We start from the raw sequence: 16,612 nt of genomic DNA on the forward strand, positions 1-16,612 counted from the left end.
AGAAGGAGAAGGAGAAGGAGAAGGAGAAGGAGAAGAGGAGGAAGAAGAAGAAGAAGAGGAAGAAAAAAAAGAAAAAGAAAAGAAAGAACCAGGCATGGGGACTTGTGCCTGTAGTTCCAGCTACTCGGGAGGCTGAGGTAGGAGGATCACTTGAACCCAGGAAGGGGAGGTTGCATGAGCCTTGGAGGTCAGCCTTGAAAACCCACGGAAATCCTATCTATGAATAATAAGTCCTACACCCATATGGGCCCTGATGTTGGTTTCAAACAGCCATGTTTCCCTGCCCTCTTTACACTAACATTTTTCTTTAAGTTTTTTTGTTTTGTTTTGTTTTTTTCAAACAAGCAAGTCCTAGTAACATGATAGAACTTTTTTTTTTCACTGTTTTCATCCATGCCTGAAATTTAGTCTACACACACACACACACACACACACACACAAAAGCACCCTCACAAAGAGCACATTCTTTACTTCTTTTCAAGTCCAAAGCCTGTAAGAAGAGTTTTCTGTCGAAGGTCAGCAGCTCTGATTGTATTGCTTTATTTAGAGCATAGTTTTTGCTGAAACTCATTCCATTACCTTTGAGTTCACGGAAGTGGAGCCCATTAGAAGAATCAGCAGTCAAGAGGCTCTCATACAGGGTTAGAGAGTGATGCTAAACTTAGGTTCATTTGGCTACTGTGGTTTATTGACAGGGGCCTCTCTTTTTCTCTCTCTCCTTTTAATGGAGCCTGCATTTTCCTGTTTTGCAGCCGCCAACCTGTTCATGGTGGGAAGAAAGGAAACTTCTTATCTCTACTCCTAAACTCCCTACTCCTCCAGCAAGTGGCCTACTTCCCATTGCCCTAGTATGGCTAATTGACACCCACATCCAGGCCTCAGGCTGGCACAGGCAGGGGTACAGAATAGACAGTTCTGTGTCCCTGGTCCTGGTGGAGTGGGTTTACGGACCTGACCATTGCCCTGTCTCTTGGCTTCCGACCTGTGTACTGTGTCTTGACTGCCAGAGTCCTAGTATCTGTGGAGGCAGCCACTCCCCCACCTGGACCCTGTTTTCCACCCCACTGGCTTTGTGCCCTGGGGTGGGTGTCATGTGCTTCCTGGTCTACAAAATGGGGGTGATAACACCCACAACACCTATACAGGTGTGCTTACCCTTAAAAAGTACAGTTACAGGCCAGGTGTAGTGGCTAATGCCTGCAATCCCTTGGGAGGCTAAGGTGGGAGGATTGCTTGAGCTCAGGAGTTTGAGACCAACCTGGGCAACATGGTGAAATCCCGTCTTTACCAAAAATACAAAAAAAAAAAAAAAATTAACAAGGCATGGGGACGTGTGCCTATAGTTCCAGCTACTCGGGAGGCTAAGGCAGGAGGATCACTTGAACCCAGGAGTGAGAGATTGCAGTGAGCTAAGATCAAGCCACTGTACTTCAGCCTGGGTGACAGAGCAAGACTCTGTCTCAAAAAAAAATTATATTGTAAGGTGTCATGAAACATTTGGACCTTGCCTATGTTGACATTGTGAAGGGCATGCCCTCAGAGTCAGCTGGCAGTGGGGGTCAGGGTGAATTAATCCAACTGTTCCCAAGGGCAATTTGTCAGTATTTGTGAAAACAAAAACTGTAATTTATTTTTTGAACCATGGTTCAAATGGAATTTGTGCAATGAAAATACCAAAGACTACATATGGGGAGTTTTTTTGTGACATTCCTTATAGTAGTTAAATCCCGAAACCATCTAAATGTCCACTTTCCTCTGTAACACAGCTATTCTATGGTATATTATGTACCCACTAAAAAGATTGAGATTGTGATCCATGGACTGATAAGAAATGATCTTCAAGAAATATTTTGTGTGTGTGTGAAAAGGGTACAAAACAATATGTATGCGATCTTATCTTTATGTTTAAAATAGGATGTAATTTTGTGTGTGTGTGTGCTGAGAATTTTCGGGAAAAAGAATGAGTAGAAAACAGAGAATTTTTTTCCAGGGAGGGAAGAGGTGGAGGGAGAATTATTTTTCACTGTATGCTCTTGCACTTGAAATTTTTATGCGTTTGTATAATATAAACACAATTTTGGAATATAAAAAAACATGTAAGCTACTTCCATTCTAATTACTGGCAGGTTTTTATTTCTAGAATGCTTCTATGTCACAGATAGTAGCTCTGAGAATGACCTTTGAAGAATGGGAAGATGACACAGGCTTCAGAGAACCAAAGTAGGATGTGGGCTCCACAGAGTCGGCTGCCACTTGCTACCTCTGGAGACTGCCTGTAGTCTTAAGCCCAGGAAAGGCAGTCTCCCCTGCCCCTGTCACTGCCACCTGTGGCCACATCTAGCCCCAGCACCTCCTCCTCAGGCCCCCATCTCTGGAGGGGCCATCACTCATAATTCAGTGGATGCCAGGCTCAGTGCTAAGCACTTCAGGTGCGTTAGGATGAAGGTCTTTGCCTCTCACCTCCTCCCTGCACCTCACAGCTGGCACCGTGGTCCAGGCCACCACAGCTTCCTTGGAACTTCTTGCCCTTTTTGAGCCATTCACAGCCACCAGAGTGATCTTTCTAGGCCATAAGGCATAATGGTCATTGCCCTACTTAAAACCCTCCCAGCCTGTCACTGTTAGGATCCAATCCAAGCCCATTACAGTGGCTATGAATCTGTCTTCCTTGCCTCTCCTACCTCTCCTCATGTGCTCTGCTCCAACTCTACTGATTGTCCTGTTCCTGAAAGAGAGCAAACACATTCCTACACCAGGACCCTTGCATTCGCTGTTCCCCTAGTATGACGCCTGTTCCCCAAGACCTTCCTGAGCTGTGTCTCATCGTTCAGTTCTCAGCTCAGTGTCACCTTTCAGAGAGGCCTCTCTGACTACTCTAGGTAAAGAGAAGTCTCCCTCCCCTGAATCCACCTATCCCTCCGTCCCACACCACCAGAATGCATTTTCTTCATGGCATTTGTTAGTCTTGGCAATTGCCTTGTTGATTTGTTTGGGCTCTGAGCCCTCTTCGTCAAATGTCAATGCACTGAGCACATGGGCCTTTTTGGTATTGATCACCATGGAGCACGACGTCAGCACCATAGGTGTTTACTAAGTGAATGGATGCAGTACATGCATTGCAAATGCCACATGTTGCTGGAATTTTTGCTGCTTACTCTCTGTGTGGCCTCAGGAAAATCACATTTTCTGCAGCTGTGCAGTGGGGCAGGCTGGGAGTACCAGGGCAAAATAGAGAGCGGCTCCTGAATGGAGCTTTTTGTTTGTTCTAGAAGTCTATCATTCTGAAGAAGTTGTACGGAAACATGTACTCTGATTTTCCAGCTAGGCTGTTTTCTGCCCACCTTCCTGTTCTGGGAAGCAGGGCAAATTCCTGGGAGACTCTCCCTGGGGTGGGGGGCAGGGGGTGGCCTGGAAAATAGCCCAATGCCTGGGGGAAAGGGGGGGTGTAAATGCAGGAAAGGGGTGACTCTGGGAGAGTTGAACTGTCTCCTGAAAAAGAGTGTGGGAAGAAAGACTGGAACAAAGCACACAGATCTTAGGAAGGTTAGTGCAGCTGAAACCCTGCACACAATGCTTGACGCTCATGTCAACACAGAACATGTAAAGGAACACTCGCTGTGATTATTATTAATTATTGCTATTACTGAACTGTGTCCATTTCTACCAAGGAAACAGACTGTCTCAAATTGTGCCTTTTCACAATTCTCTGCCTCATTTCAGCATCATAACAGTCCTTTGGGGCAGGTACCCTTGTTATCCCCTTCATAGAATTGAGGAAACCCAGCCACGGAGAGGGTGTCTTGCTCAGGTTCACACATAGCTGCAGAACTGGGATTCAAATGCGGTTGGGCTCTTCCTGCTACAATTTTGAAGTTTCTTGAAATTTCCCAGGATTCTTTATTTTTGTTAGGCAATGCCTGTTTCCTTGAGGTTCCTGGCAGTTAAAACAACCATTAAGAAATGAAAGGAGACCGCAGACTTGGTTAGGAGGGAACAGGGCTGGGAAGAAGTAGGGGCACCCTTGCCTGGCTCTCCAGGAGAATCTGACCCCACAGGGGGCTACCTGGGAAGGGACAGAACCAGGGCCAAATCCTGAGGACCTGTCTTCAGCTATGAGGCCAAGTGGCTACATCTCCCTTCTGGCCTGAGAGGCTATAGAGGGGCAGTGACCCTGTGGATGGGTCTCAGCAACAGCAGAGGAAACACAGCTCCCGCTCGGGCCCTATCCTCACCCTCAGGTTTGGGGCTTGGCCTCAAATCCTGATCTTCCAGGGGCCAAGCCACCTTGAGCGAAAGCAACAGGTATAAAGAATGCCTGACTCAGAACGGAACCTGGAGCCACCTGCCCAAGATTCCTGGGGCGGGGACCTGTCTCTTGCCCTGCCACTGTGGGGATGACATCCTCCACCCTCACTCTCTCCCTTCCCCAGAATGGCACCTACGGTGTCACCATTACCACAAGTGTTTTGGGGTGGGCACTTGGGGTCAAGCCCCTTGCCCAAAGGATGACATGAAGTCTCGAATACATTTGTGGGCCTTTATCTACTCAAGGGTGTGTGGGGGTGAATTAGCTGTTCCAGGGATGTGTTCCAGGGGCTGCAAGAAGGTGGGGAAGGCACAAAAAGAAGCAAGGATGGAACTGGAGAAAGGGTCCCAGCATGGCCTGGGATCAGTACCTCGAGAAAGAGTGGGGAAGCCTGGAGGGGAAAGCGGAACTGATCAGGTGCATTACAATTAGGCCATGATATTTTAGGCAACACCTCTGCTGGAGAGGTGGTTGCCTGCAAAACCGGATGAAGGCAGTGCTGTCAGGGTTTGGTGCTCTGTGAACAGCCACCTGGGGTCTGCACGTGTATTCTGCCTCCACCCACCCCCGCTCAAACCCCCTTCCTAGCACCTCCCTCTCTGCAAGGTTCCGGAGTGGCCACCCACGGAGCAGCTCTGGGCTGGGTGCTGAGTCATGAGGCTGTGGTGCCTGCCAGGGGGCGAGGGTGGCAGATGGCTTTATGTGGGCGTGAGTGAGGAGGGGGGCAGATGGGAGGGGCAGTGACCCTGGGCCCAGCAGATATCCAGGGAAGTGGCCTGGGAGGTAGGTCCCCAACTCTTCCTTTCCCGTGTCTTCACTGCCATTTTCCAGGGATGCCTGTTCCTGCTGGGGTAGCCAGCCGTGATCAGGTCAGGGTGGAAAGTGACCCCTGGGAGACCTGAGGCCTGAGGCCCTGGGCTTCCGCTTGACCTGGCTGGGTCGGTCGTAGGAGGCAGAGCCTGGCTCTGTTTATCCAGGCCGGACACTTCCGGAGCAGATGGGCGCCTGTCAGAGCCGCCAGCCAGGAACTGGGCTGACGTCCTCTCATTGCCAAGTGGCAGGTGACTCGAGGGCCTGGAGGGAACATGGGTTTGGTTTGCCTGTTTATTAGGGAACTTTCTCTCAGGGCTGGGAGCTGCCTGCACAACTAAGTGAGCACAGGGCAGACTCTTTGACCCGAAGGGGCCTGGCCCTTTCAGGAGCTGAATGCTGGGGACTCTGTGGGGACTTCAGGGTCTCCCCAGAAGTCATGACTGAGTTCTGCTTTTTTGTTCCCCCTACCTTGGTATATGCATTTCCTGGAGCTCCTGTGACAAAGTACCACTAACCAAGTGAGTGGCTTAAAACAGAGGTGTCTTCTCTCACAGTTCTGGGGCCAGCATTGAACTCAAGGTGTCAGCAGGGCTCCCGCCGGAGGTCCTGATGGAGGGTCTGCTCCAGGCCGCACTCCTGGCTTCTGGTGGTTGCCGGCAACCCTGTACGTTCCCTGCTTGTAGAGGTATCACTCTTGTGTCTGCCTCCATCTTCACATGGCGTTCTCCCCTCGGTGTCTGCATCCGTTCTCCTCTCTCTCTCTCTTTTTTTTTTTTTAAGATGGAGTTTCGCTTCGTTGCCCAGGCTGGAGTGCAGTGGCGAAATCTCAGCTCACTGCAACCTCTGCCTCCCAGGTTCAAATGATTCTCCTGACTCGGCCTCCCAAGTAGTTGGGACTACAGGCACATGCCACCATGCCCAGCTAAATTTTTTTTGAGATGGAGTCTTGCTCTGTTGCCCAGACTGGAGTGCAGTGGTATGAACTCAGCTCACTGCAAGCTCCGCTTCCTGGGTTCACACCATTCTCCTGCCTCAGCCTCCCTGGTAGCTGGGACTACAGGTGCCCACCACCATGCCTGGCTAATTTTTTGTGTGTGTATTTTTAGTAGAGATGGGGTTTCGCCATATTAGCCAGGATGGTCTCAATCTCCTGACCTCGTGATCTGCCTGCCTCGGCCTCCCAAAGTGTGGGATTACAGGTGTGAGCCACTGCGCCTGGCCTAATTTTTTATAGTTTTAGTAGAGACCAGATTTCACCATGTTAGCCAGGATGGTCTCCATCTCCTGACCTCGTGATCCGCCCGCCTCGGCCCCGCAAAGTGCTGGGATTGCAGGCGTGAGCCTCCGTACCCAGTCTCTCCTCTCTTCTTATAAGGACTCCAGTCATACTGGATTAAAGGCCCACCCCACTCAGTATAACCTCAAATTAATCACATCTGCATTGCCCTATTTCCATATAAGGTCACATTCTGAGGTTTGGGGAAGGACATGAACGTTGAGGGGATACTGTTCCACCCAGGACACTTGGGTTGCCCATCTGCCTCACTCTTTCTCTCATCTTCAGGTTTTCCTCCCTCTTGCTCTGCCATTTAGAGAGAGGACACCCTGTACCCAGGCCTGAGCTTTCAGGGAGGGTGAGGCCGCCATTTTCCCAAGAGCTGGCTGACTCCCAAGCATTTGACTGTAAATTAGAAAACCCATTAAGAGGCAATCAACATACAGCTTGGTTTTCATCCTGTATAGAGTACCAGAGGCCTTTGGGAATCAAAAGGAAAGCTCTGAACTCCCGCCCAGGGTAAATGTACATGCAAACACGCACAACTCTCAGTGGTGACACAGCCCTTCCAATGACCGTTTGTCCTGGGACTCCAGAGAGGGCCTTCTCCGGGCCAGGGAATTTCTGTCTGGAGCAAAAGGAGGCCCCAGTGCCTCAGCGCTGTGCTGCCTGTGAGGTCAGGGGTTGCGACGCTGGGCGAGGACTGGGAAGGGTTTCCTTAAACCAGACCAGTGTCAGTGTGTGTGTGCAGTCATAGGGTAGGCATGGACAGCGGATGGTGGAGGTATTCAGGAAAAGGGTGGGGTGCTCTGCTGTGGTGTTAAAATGTTTTTTTTCTTGCCCCTATAGCCACCGCCCTCCAGATATTGTCGAAAAGAGGCCCAGAGAGAGCCTGATGCTGGATCTCCAGGCATTTAAAGCAGAGGTTCTAAGACGTGTTATTAAAGGGAGGGAGGAGGGAGTTGCCCAACATAACCTCTTTCCATTATCCTCTTTATGTAAAAGCACCCAGACTCTGTCCTTCTGTGTGTACAAATAAATGTCCCTAAAGGTCCTGAAGGGTAAACATCAGGTATCAGTGGCTGCTTCTAGACAGGATCTAGCATTGAGGGCATCAAGGAAGGACTTTTCTTTGTTGCTACCTCTGTTTTGGTGTGGCTTGAATGTTTCCAGTGAAAGTGGATTCAAATGATAATTGTGTGTTAAATTAAAATATTTTCAAAGAAAGGCTCTTGATGTTCTGGGAGTTTCAGATCCCTTCAAGAAGTTCCTGAAAACCACGGTCTATCTCTCCCCAGTGCACCTGCTCACCACAAGAATCCCCAGCCTGAGGGAGGGGCAGACCTCTGGCCCTGAAGCAGACCAGCTCCTTCTTCCGGAGAAGCCCACCTGCTGCCACCAGTCAGGCTACTGGGATGCTCCTTTTCCCCTCTCCCCACTCCACATCCAGGCACCCAGAAAATTCTAGCTGAATTGTTCTCCCGACCAGTGGTTCCCAGACGGATGGCATCAGAATCATCTGGGGGCTGGTTGGAATGGCATGTTGGACCACCCCTTTACTTTTCTAAGATTTGCTTTTCTAATGAGGGTCCAGGTATCTGATATGATGGATCCTCCCACCTTACTTTGAGAACCGCTGATCTAGGTAAAGGGCATTAACTGTGCCTTCCGAGGTTCACCTGGACTCTGGAGAGGGGTTCCAGCTGAGAACACGGTTCATTCCTCTCGTGCGTGGAGGTGAGCAGAGGAGCATCCGTGGGAACCACCTGGGGATAGGGAAGAGGGAAAATCCTTCTCTTAGGAGTGAGGCTGATGAGATGCTTTGCACTGGAAGACTGCAATTGTCTCAATGAGAAGGTACCTGGGGGACCCCTCATCACCTCCCACTCCTCAGGGACTGGAGGGTTAAGAGGTGTGAGCAGGTCTTTCCAAGTCCCTCCCACCAGTTGTTGACTTTCCTGGGACTCTGAGCACTGATCGGCTGTGCCCCCTCAGCCTCTCCTCACCCCTTACCATTTTTTTTTTCTTAGAGACAGGGTCTCACTCTGTTGCCTAGGCTGGAGTGCAGTGGTGTGATCACAGCTCACTGCAGCCTCAACTTCCTGGGCTCAGGTGATTCTCCCACCTCAGTCTCCTGCGTAGCTGGAACTATAGGTGTGTGCAACCATGTCTGGCTAATTTTTTGTAATTTTGGTAGAGACAATTTCTTTTTTCTTTTTTAGAGATAGGGTTTTACCATGTGGCCCAGACTCGTCTTGAATTCCTGGACTCAAGAAATCTGCCTGCCTCAGCCTCCCAAAGTGCTGGGATTACAGGTGTGAGCCATCACGCCCGGCCCTTCTCCTCACCATTGAGATGGAGGCTGGGCTAGCAAGGCTGGGGCTGGAGGTTAGGAAGGCCGGGGGAGGACCCTCCAGTCCCTCAGCTTCCCCGTGACTCCTTTCCAACCTCTGTAGTTCTCAGGCATGAATACACAGTCTTACATCACTCTCACCTCAAGGGACTGGATTGAACAGACTAGGTGCCCCTGGCACCTGGCTCAGCAACTGGTGTGGAATTGGCACCCAGTAAATGTTTACTGAAGAAAAGAAAGGTGGAACTCCAAAGTGTGAAGGAAGGAAGGGTTTCTGCAGTACTTTTCCACTCCCTTCCCTTTCTACATCTCGCCCTCCAGCAAATCCCAGTTCTGTGGGTTCAAAGGGACTTAGCTCTTTTTTTCCCTACAGTAACTGTGTTCCACCCAGTGGGAATTTTCATCTCAACTGAGGACTCCCAGTGCAGGTGACTTAAACCCCAAGGATGCAATGTCGGGCCTCAGGGCAAGTGAAGTTGTGCAAGGCCAGGATCCAGGAGAGGCAGAGTTCTAGTCCGGCCCTCCACCCCCAACTCATGTCAGATCCACCCTGCAGCATGTGCCTTAGGCCTGTGCAGGTGTCATAAAGATGCAGGTCCCTGGGGGAGGGGGACTCACTTTGGAGGAGCCTTGTGTGTGTGTGGTGCTTCTGTGAATGAGCTCAGCTGCTGTGTGCACCATCTTTGTCTGCCAGACTGCCCTAGGAGTGATGAAAGAGGGTCAAAATGCCAAATTCTTCCAGCAGCTTCTGAGATAAGAGCCCCTACCAAATTCAGGGGGTGGCAGAGTTGGCGAGTCTGGGCCTGAGAGAGAGAAAGAGAGGGAGCCCGTCCATTAGAAAACTCATTGAGGAATCAGCCCGATCCTCCCTGTCCCCCAATTTCTTTCACTTGCTGGGGGGCAGGTGGTGGTGGGGAGTGACTTGTGGAGGGGACAGGGACACCTGGAGCGGCTCTGAATCCCTGCTAACCCCTCAATGCCCAACTGCCAACAGTCACCAAGGACTTCTGATAAACAAATCCAATAACCCTTTCTCAGGCCTCTCTTCCTCCACCTCTGCAGATGTCTGCACTGGGGGAGTCCTTTCCTTCCTCTAATGATCGACAAGCACTTATGCAGTGCATGCTCTGTGCCAGGCACTGTGCCAGGCTCTTGGATACAAAGGGAATGAGTCCCAGCTCCTGTTCAAGGAGCTGCCAGGGTGTGGAGAGAGCAAGGTGGCAACCAGTAGTTTCAGCACAGCACACCATGAGTGCAGTGGCTGGAGAATTTTAGGAAGGAAGCAACTCCAAGAACTCCTCTCTTCCACATCCACCCTGGGCATTCTCTCTTTCTTCTTCCATTAGCTAATACCAGTTTATGTTTGTTGAGCTCTGGGAACTCAGATAAGAGCTTGATATGTGTTCTCCATCTTCACCACAACACAGCACAGGTATACACTGTGAACCCATTTCACAGAGAAGGAAACTGAGGGAGAGTGGCTCAGGAGCTTTCCCCAGGCCACACACATCTTCCGCCCCTTGAATGCCCTTCACTCCTAACTCTCCCATTGTGGCAAGATTCCTGCTCACCAAGATTCTGACCTCCATTCTCTGTCCTCTTTCTGGTCACCCCTTCATGATATCATGTCCTCCCACACACTCAGCTGCCACCTCCTGTGTCTGGGTCAGAGGCTCCTGCAGCCTCCAGACTTGCACACACACTTCCTGCCAGCCTGCTGAGCAGCTCCACGTGGGCACCCTGCCAGCACCTCAGCCCTGCTGTGTCCAAGCCCACCATCTCTTCCATACTTCTCTGTGACTATGCATGGTGCCCCCTGCTCCTGGTTACCCAGGTGCCAAGCTGTCTCTCTTTCTGCCTCCATCTGGAACACAGCAGACAGAAGGTACAGTGGGAGACCACTCTGAATTCTTTTGGTTGCAAGTGACAGAAAAGTCCTATTCAGACTGCCTTGATCAGTAACAAATTTTTCTGAGTAGAGCTAGGTTCAGACACAGCTAAATCCAGTGGTTCAAATGGTTCTATCTACTCTTGGTCTTTTAGCTCACCTTATATTGGTTTCATGTTTAGTTCCCACAGGGTGGCAGAATGGCCATCAGTTCATACCCTCTTAAGGATAAGCAGAAGAGACCGCCCTTCTTTTCCTGGTAAATCCTACACAAGTCCCGGGGTTTGCCCTGTCTGCACCAACTACAGTCTTGGGACCGGTTGCTGAGGTTAGAAGGATTCAGTTCTCTGATTAGCCAGGCTGGGTCATGGGCTTCACCAGAACCAAATGGACAGAGAGTAGGAATGCTAATAAAGGCTTAAAGATACCCAAGGGCTCCATGAGATATATCCCTTACATGCTTGAGGGTACTGGGGAAGGAGAGAAGAGGCCCGATTTGTCCTGATGATATTTGTGACCATTACTAGGTGAGATACATATCCAGAAGCTCTAAAGGTTGAACCTTAGAATCCACAGTTAAGACAGAGCGGGGTTTGAGCCTTAATTCCACTAATGTGTTAGTCAGGATAAGCTAGTAGACTTGTGGTGATAGACAACCCTAAAAATTGTGATTAACACAGTAACCATTTATTTCTCCCCCATGCCACATGCCCCATGCAGGACAGTGGGGGCTCTGCTCCACACGGTCACTTAGGGATCTAGGTGGTTGCAGGCACCATTATCTTGCAACTGCACTGCCTGCACATCTCCACAGGTTCCATGCCAGGGGAAAGAAAAGACTGGAGAATTGTGCCTGGAGACTTTTCACTGCCTCAATTTGGAAGTGACAGACATTACTTCTGTTCATATTTCATTGGCTAGAACTAGTCATAGCCCAGCCTCCCAGGAAGAGGGTAGGTATGAAGGAAAGCATATGGAATAGTCAAAGAAAATTATCACTGCTGCCACACTCATTCACTAGCTGTGTGTCTGTGGCAAGATAATTAACCTCTCTGTGTCTTCATTTCCCCATCTGTTTTTGTTTGTTTTTATGGATGGAGTCTTGCTCGGTCATTCAGGCTGGAGTGCACTGGCATGATCGTAGCTTACTGCAGCCTCAACCTCCTGGGCTCAAGTGATCCTCCTACCCTAGCCTTCTGAGTAGCTAGGGCTACTAGCCTTGTTAATTTTTTTTTGTTTTTTGAAGGGCTGTCTCACTATGTTGCCCAGGGTGGCCTCAAATTCCTGGCTTCAAGTGATCCTCCTGCCTAGGCTTCCCAAAGTGCTGGGATTACAGGCATGAACCACTTTGCCTGGACTCAGTTTCCCCTTTTTTGTTTGTTTGTTTTTGTTTTGAGATGAAGTTTAGCTTTTGTTTCTCAGGCTAGAGTGCAGTGATGCAATCTTGGCTCACTGTAACCTCCACATCCTGGGTTCAAGCAATTCTCCTGCCTCAGCCTCCCGAGTAGCCAGGATTACAGACATCTGCCACCACGCCTGGCTAATTTTATATATTTTTAGTAGAGATGGGGTTTGACCATGTTGGCCAGGCTGGTCTCGAACTTTTGACTTCAGGTGATCCACCCGCCTCGGCCTCCCAAAGTGCTGGGATTACAGGCCTGAGCCACCATGTTCGACCCCCATCTGTTAGCAGAGGATTACAATAGTTCTTTTAAAATGTTTTCTTTTAAAAAAAATGTAAATCTTTTTTGTGGGTGCACAATAGCTGTTTACATTTATGGGGTACATGAGATCTTTTGATACAGGCATGTAATGTGAAATAAACACACCATGGGGCATGGGGGTGTCTATCCCCTCAACCATTTACCCTTTGAGTTACAAACAATCCAGCTACATTCTTTAAGTTATTTTAAAATGTACAATTAACTTATTATTGACTATAGTCACCCTCTTGTGCTATCAGGTTGTAGGTCTTATTCACTTTTTTTGTAGCGTTAACCATCTCCAACTTCCCTCAGTCTCCCACTATCCTTCCCAACCTCCAGTAACTACCTTTCTACTCTCTGGGTCCATTAGTTCAATCATTTTGATTTAAATTTAAATTTTTTTTCTTGCCCCACCTAATGCCATCACGGTTTGATTTTTAGATTCCACAAGTAACTGAGGACATGTGATGTCTGTCTTCTATGCCTAGCTTATTTCACTTAACATAATGATCTCCAGTTCCATTCATGTTGTTGCATATGACTGGATCTTATTCTTATTTAATAGCTGAATAGTACTCCACCATGTATATGTACCACATTTTCTTTATCTATGTTCTAGATCTTAGAGGAAAGACTTTCAATTTTTCCCCATTCAGTATGAGACTAGCTGTGAGTCTGTCATATATGGCTGTTATTATGTTGAGGTATGTTCCTTCTATCCCAGTTTTCTGAGGGCTTTTATCCTGAAGAGATGTTGAATTTTATCAAATGCTTTTTCAGCATCAATTGAGATGATCATATGGTTTTGTTTGTTTGTTTGTTTGTTTGTTTGTTTGTTTGTTTTGAGACAGAGTCTTGCTCTGTTGCCCAGGCTGGAGTGCAGTGGCGCAATCTCAGCTCACTACAACCTCCACCTCTCGGGTTCATCCCATTCTCCTGACTCAGCCTCCGGAGTAGCTGGGACTACAGGTGCCCACCACCATGCCCAGCTAATTTTTTTGTATTTTTAGTAGAGACAGGGTTTCACCATATTAGCTAGGATGGTCTCGATCTCCTGACCTTGTGATCTGCCTGCCTCAGCCTCCTAAAGTGCAGGGATTACAGGCATGAGCCACCATACCAGGCTGATCATATGGTTTTTATCCTTCATTTTGTTGATATGATGTATCACATTGATTGATTTGCATATGTTGAACCATCCTTGCATCCCAGAGATAATCTCACTTGGTCATGAGGAATGACTTTTTTCTAATATATTGTTGAATTAGGTTTACTAGTATTTTGCTGAGGGTTTTGCATCAATATTCATCAGATATTGGCCTATACTTTTCCTTTTTTGATGTGTCTGTGTCTGGTTTTGGTATCAGGGTAATACTGGCCTTGTAGAATGAGTTTGGAAATATTCCCTCCTCCTCTATTTTTATGAATACTTTGAGTAGGATTAGTATTAGTTCTTTAAGTGTTTGGTAGAATTGAGTAGTGAAACCATCAAGTCCCAGGCTTTTCTTCAACAACCAATTTATGCCTAGTGTTCCATTATTGGAACACTATGTTTGTGGCAGTTATTTATATCCTACTGCTCAAGGTCATCGTCAAGGTCTGATTTTTCACACACACAAAATTTGCAACCTCCGGCATAAATGGGTTAATGGGAGACTTTTTATTATGGCTTTGATTTCGTTACTTGTTATTGGTCTGTTCAGGTTTTGAATTTCTTCCCAATTTAATCTTGATAGATTGTGTGTATCTAGGAGTTTGTCCATTTATTCTAGATTTTCCAATTTATTGGCATATACTTGCTCATTGTAGCCACTAATGATCCTTTGAATTTCTGAAGTATCAGTTGTAATGTCTCCTTTTTCATTTCTGATTTTATTTATTTGTATCTTCTCTCTTTTTTTCTTAGTCTGGTTAAAGATTTGTCAGTTTTGTTTAACTTTTCTCTCTTTCTTTCTTTCTTTTTTTTAAATGTAACACTGTTTAACCTCAAAAACACTTTAGCATTCTAAACATACAAAAAAAGTTTCAAATCGTGTTTAAGTACAGAAAGCTCTTGAACTTTCATTGATGCAGTGGCTCTTCACTTTGCTGACAATGAGGAGTTCTACAGTTTATTTAAAAAGCAGTCCCAGCTACTCTGGAAGCTGAGGCAGGAGAATCACTTGAACCTGGGAGGCGGAGGTTGCAGTGAGCCGAGAGATAGCGCCACTGTATTCTATTCCAGGCTGGGTGACAGAGCAAGACTCTGTCTCGGGAAAAACAAACAAACAAACAGCTTCTCATGCCAGCTGAACCCCACTTTTTCCACAGCTAAGATGAGAGCAAAATGCTATGTCACAATATATAGAAACCATACAACCTGAAACTAAATGGATGCCCACTGCAGAGTCAATAGGTCCAGCCTCAGTGCACGCCCTGAGCTATGGCCCCTCCAAAAGGCATCTTCCCCACAGCCTCAACGCCAAGCAAAGAGCATCAAGAGTTTGTCCTGGTTGTTTTGTTCTTTTTACCAACTATAGATATATACGGTTGATAACTTAGGTTTTCCAGCCAATTACCATATAGTTAAGACCCCTTACAAATTAAAAAAAAAAATGCCAGAAACATCTTTAAATGCCTTGTCACACCAACTGCAAAGTGCACAGAGTGAGGAGAACACAAGCATGCCTTTTCATTTTAAAAATATTTGGAAATATGTACAACTTTGATACAGTTTCAGGGTGATCTGGACACCCATGGCCACTTCATGTAAACCACTGACAATTTCTAGAGCACTTTGAGAGACTACAATATGATCGTGATCAAATTTTGTAATTAAACCTAATGAGGGCAACAGACACTTCTCAAATAAGAAATGTGTCAATCACGGCCCTCCCCTACTCTAAGGTATTCACAAGGAGACACTTAAACAGGTATTTTTTGTTTGTTGGTTTTTTTTTTTGAGACGGAGTCTCCCTCTGCCGCCCGGGCTGGAGTGCAGTGACCAGATCTCAGCTCACTACAAGCTCCGCCTCCCGGGTTTACGCCATTCTCCTGCCTCAGCCTCCCGAGTAGCTGGGACTACAGGCGCCCGCCACCTCGCCCGGCTAGTTTTTTGTATTTTTTAGTAGAGACGGGGTTTCACCGTGTTAGCCAGGATGGTCTCGATCTCCTGACCTCATGATCCGCCCATCTCGGCCTCCCAAAGTGCTGGGATTACAGGCTTGAGCCACCGCGCCCGGCCTGTTGGTTTGTTTTTAATTCATCCTCCTCCTTCTCTTCCTCTTCTCCCTCCTTGTCTTCTTAACCTTCCTCTTCCACATTTTTCCGGGCAACTTTAGCAGGACACTTTGTGCCATCAAACTTTCCTTTCGACTTAGAGTCAGCAACATCCTTCTCATGCTTCTCCTTCAGCTTTGCCTCCTGAGTGATGTAAGGCTGCTTTTCACTGTCATTTAAGCTACTCTACATCTCACTCAGCCTTTTTTTTTTGCCACGTCTCCAATAGAGATGCCAGGGTTTGTGGATATGATCTTGGAGCAGAATTCTGAACAGAACAGGAAGAATCCAGATGGTGGCATTTTGGGGGCATTAGGATCCTTTTTCTTCTTGCCTCCCTTAGCTGGTCCATAATACTTCTTTTCCTGATCATAGTGAACTTTATCCACCTTTGCCATTTCATCAAATTTAGACTTCTCTTTCCTATACATTGTCTTCCACCCTTCAGAGTACTTCTTGGAAAATTCTGCAAAATTGACAGGGACCTCTAGGTTTTTCTTTTTATGTTCTTCTCTGCACGTCTACACAAAAAGGCATAAGCAGACATCTGCTCTTCGGTTTCTTGGGGTCACCTTTATCCATCTTGACTGTGTTGTTCACCAGTCTCAATTTTGTTTAACTTTTTGAAAAACCAACTTTTTGTTTCATTGATCTTTTGTATCTTTTTTATTTCAGTTTTATTCATTTGCGTTCTGATCTTTGTTATTTCTTTTCTTCTACAAATTTTGGGTTTGGTTTGCTCTTGCTTTTCTAGTTTTTTAAGCTGCATTGTTAGATTGTTCATTTGAAGTTTTTTTCTCTTTTCTGATGTGGGCACTTTTAGTTATAAACTTCCTTCTTGGTACTGCTTTTGCTGTGTCCCAGAGGTTTTGGCATGTTGTTTTTCCATTATCATTAGCTTCAAGAAGTTTTTTCATTTCCTTCTTTTCTCCTTCCTTCCTTCCTTCCTTCCTTCCTTCCTTCCTTCCTTCCTTCCTTCCTTCCTTCTTTCTTTCTTTCTTCTTCTTCTTTC

The 16,612-nt window shown here is 47.3% G+C and overlaps 1 pseudogene; it reads right to left on the reverse strand.

The window, feature by feature from the left end:
- Positions 1 to 15,537: 15,537 nt before the first annotated feature.
- Positions 15,538 to 16,182, reverse strand: LOC108538808 (high mobility group protein B3 pseudogene; annotated as a pseudogene).
- Positions 16,183 to 16,612: the final 430 nt, after the last annotated feature.

This window comes from Rhinopithecus bieti, unplaced genomic scaffold, assembly GCF_001698545.2.
Source record: "Rhinopithecus bieti isolate Rb0 unplaced genomic scaffold, ASM169854v2 scaffold_13348, whole genome shotgun sequence".
Lineage (NCBI taxonomy): Eukaryota > Metazoa > Chordata > Mammalia > Primates > Cercopithecidae > Rhinopithecus > Rhinopithecus bieti.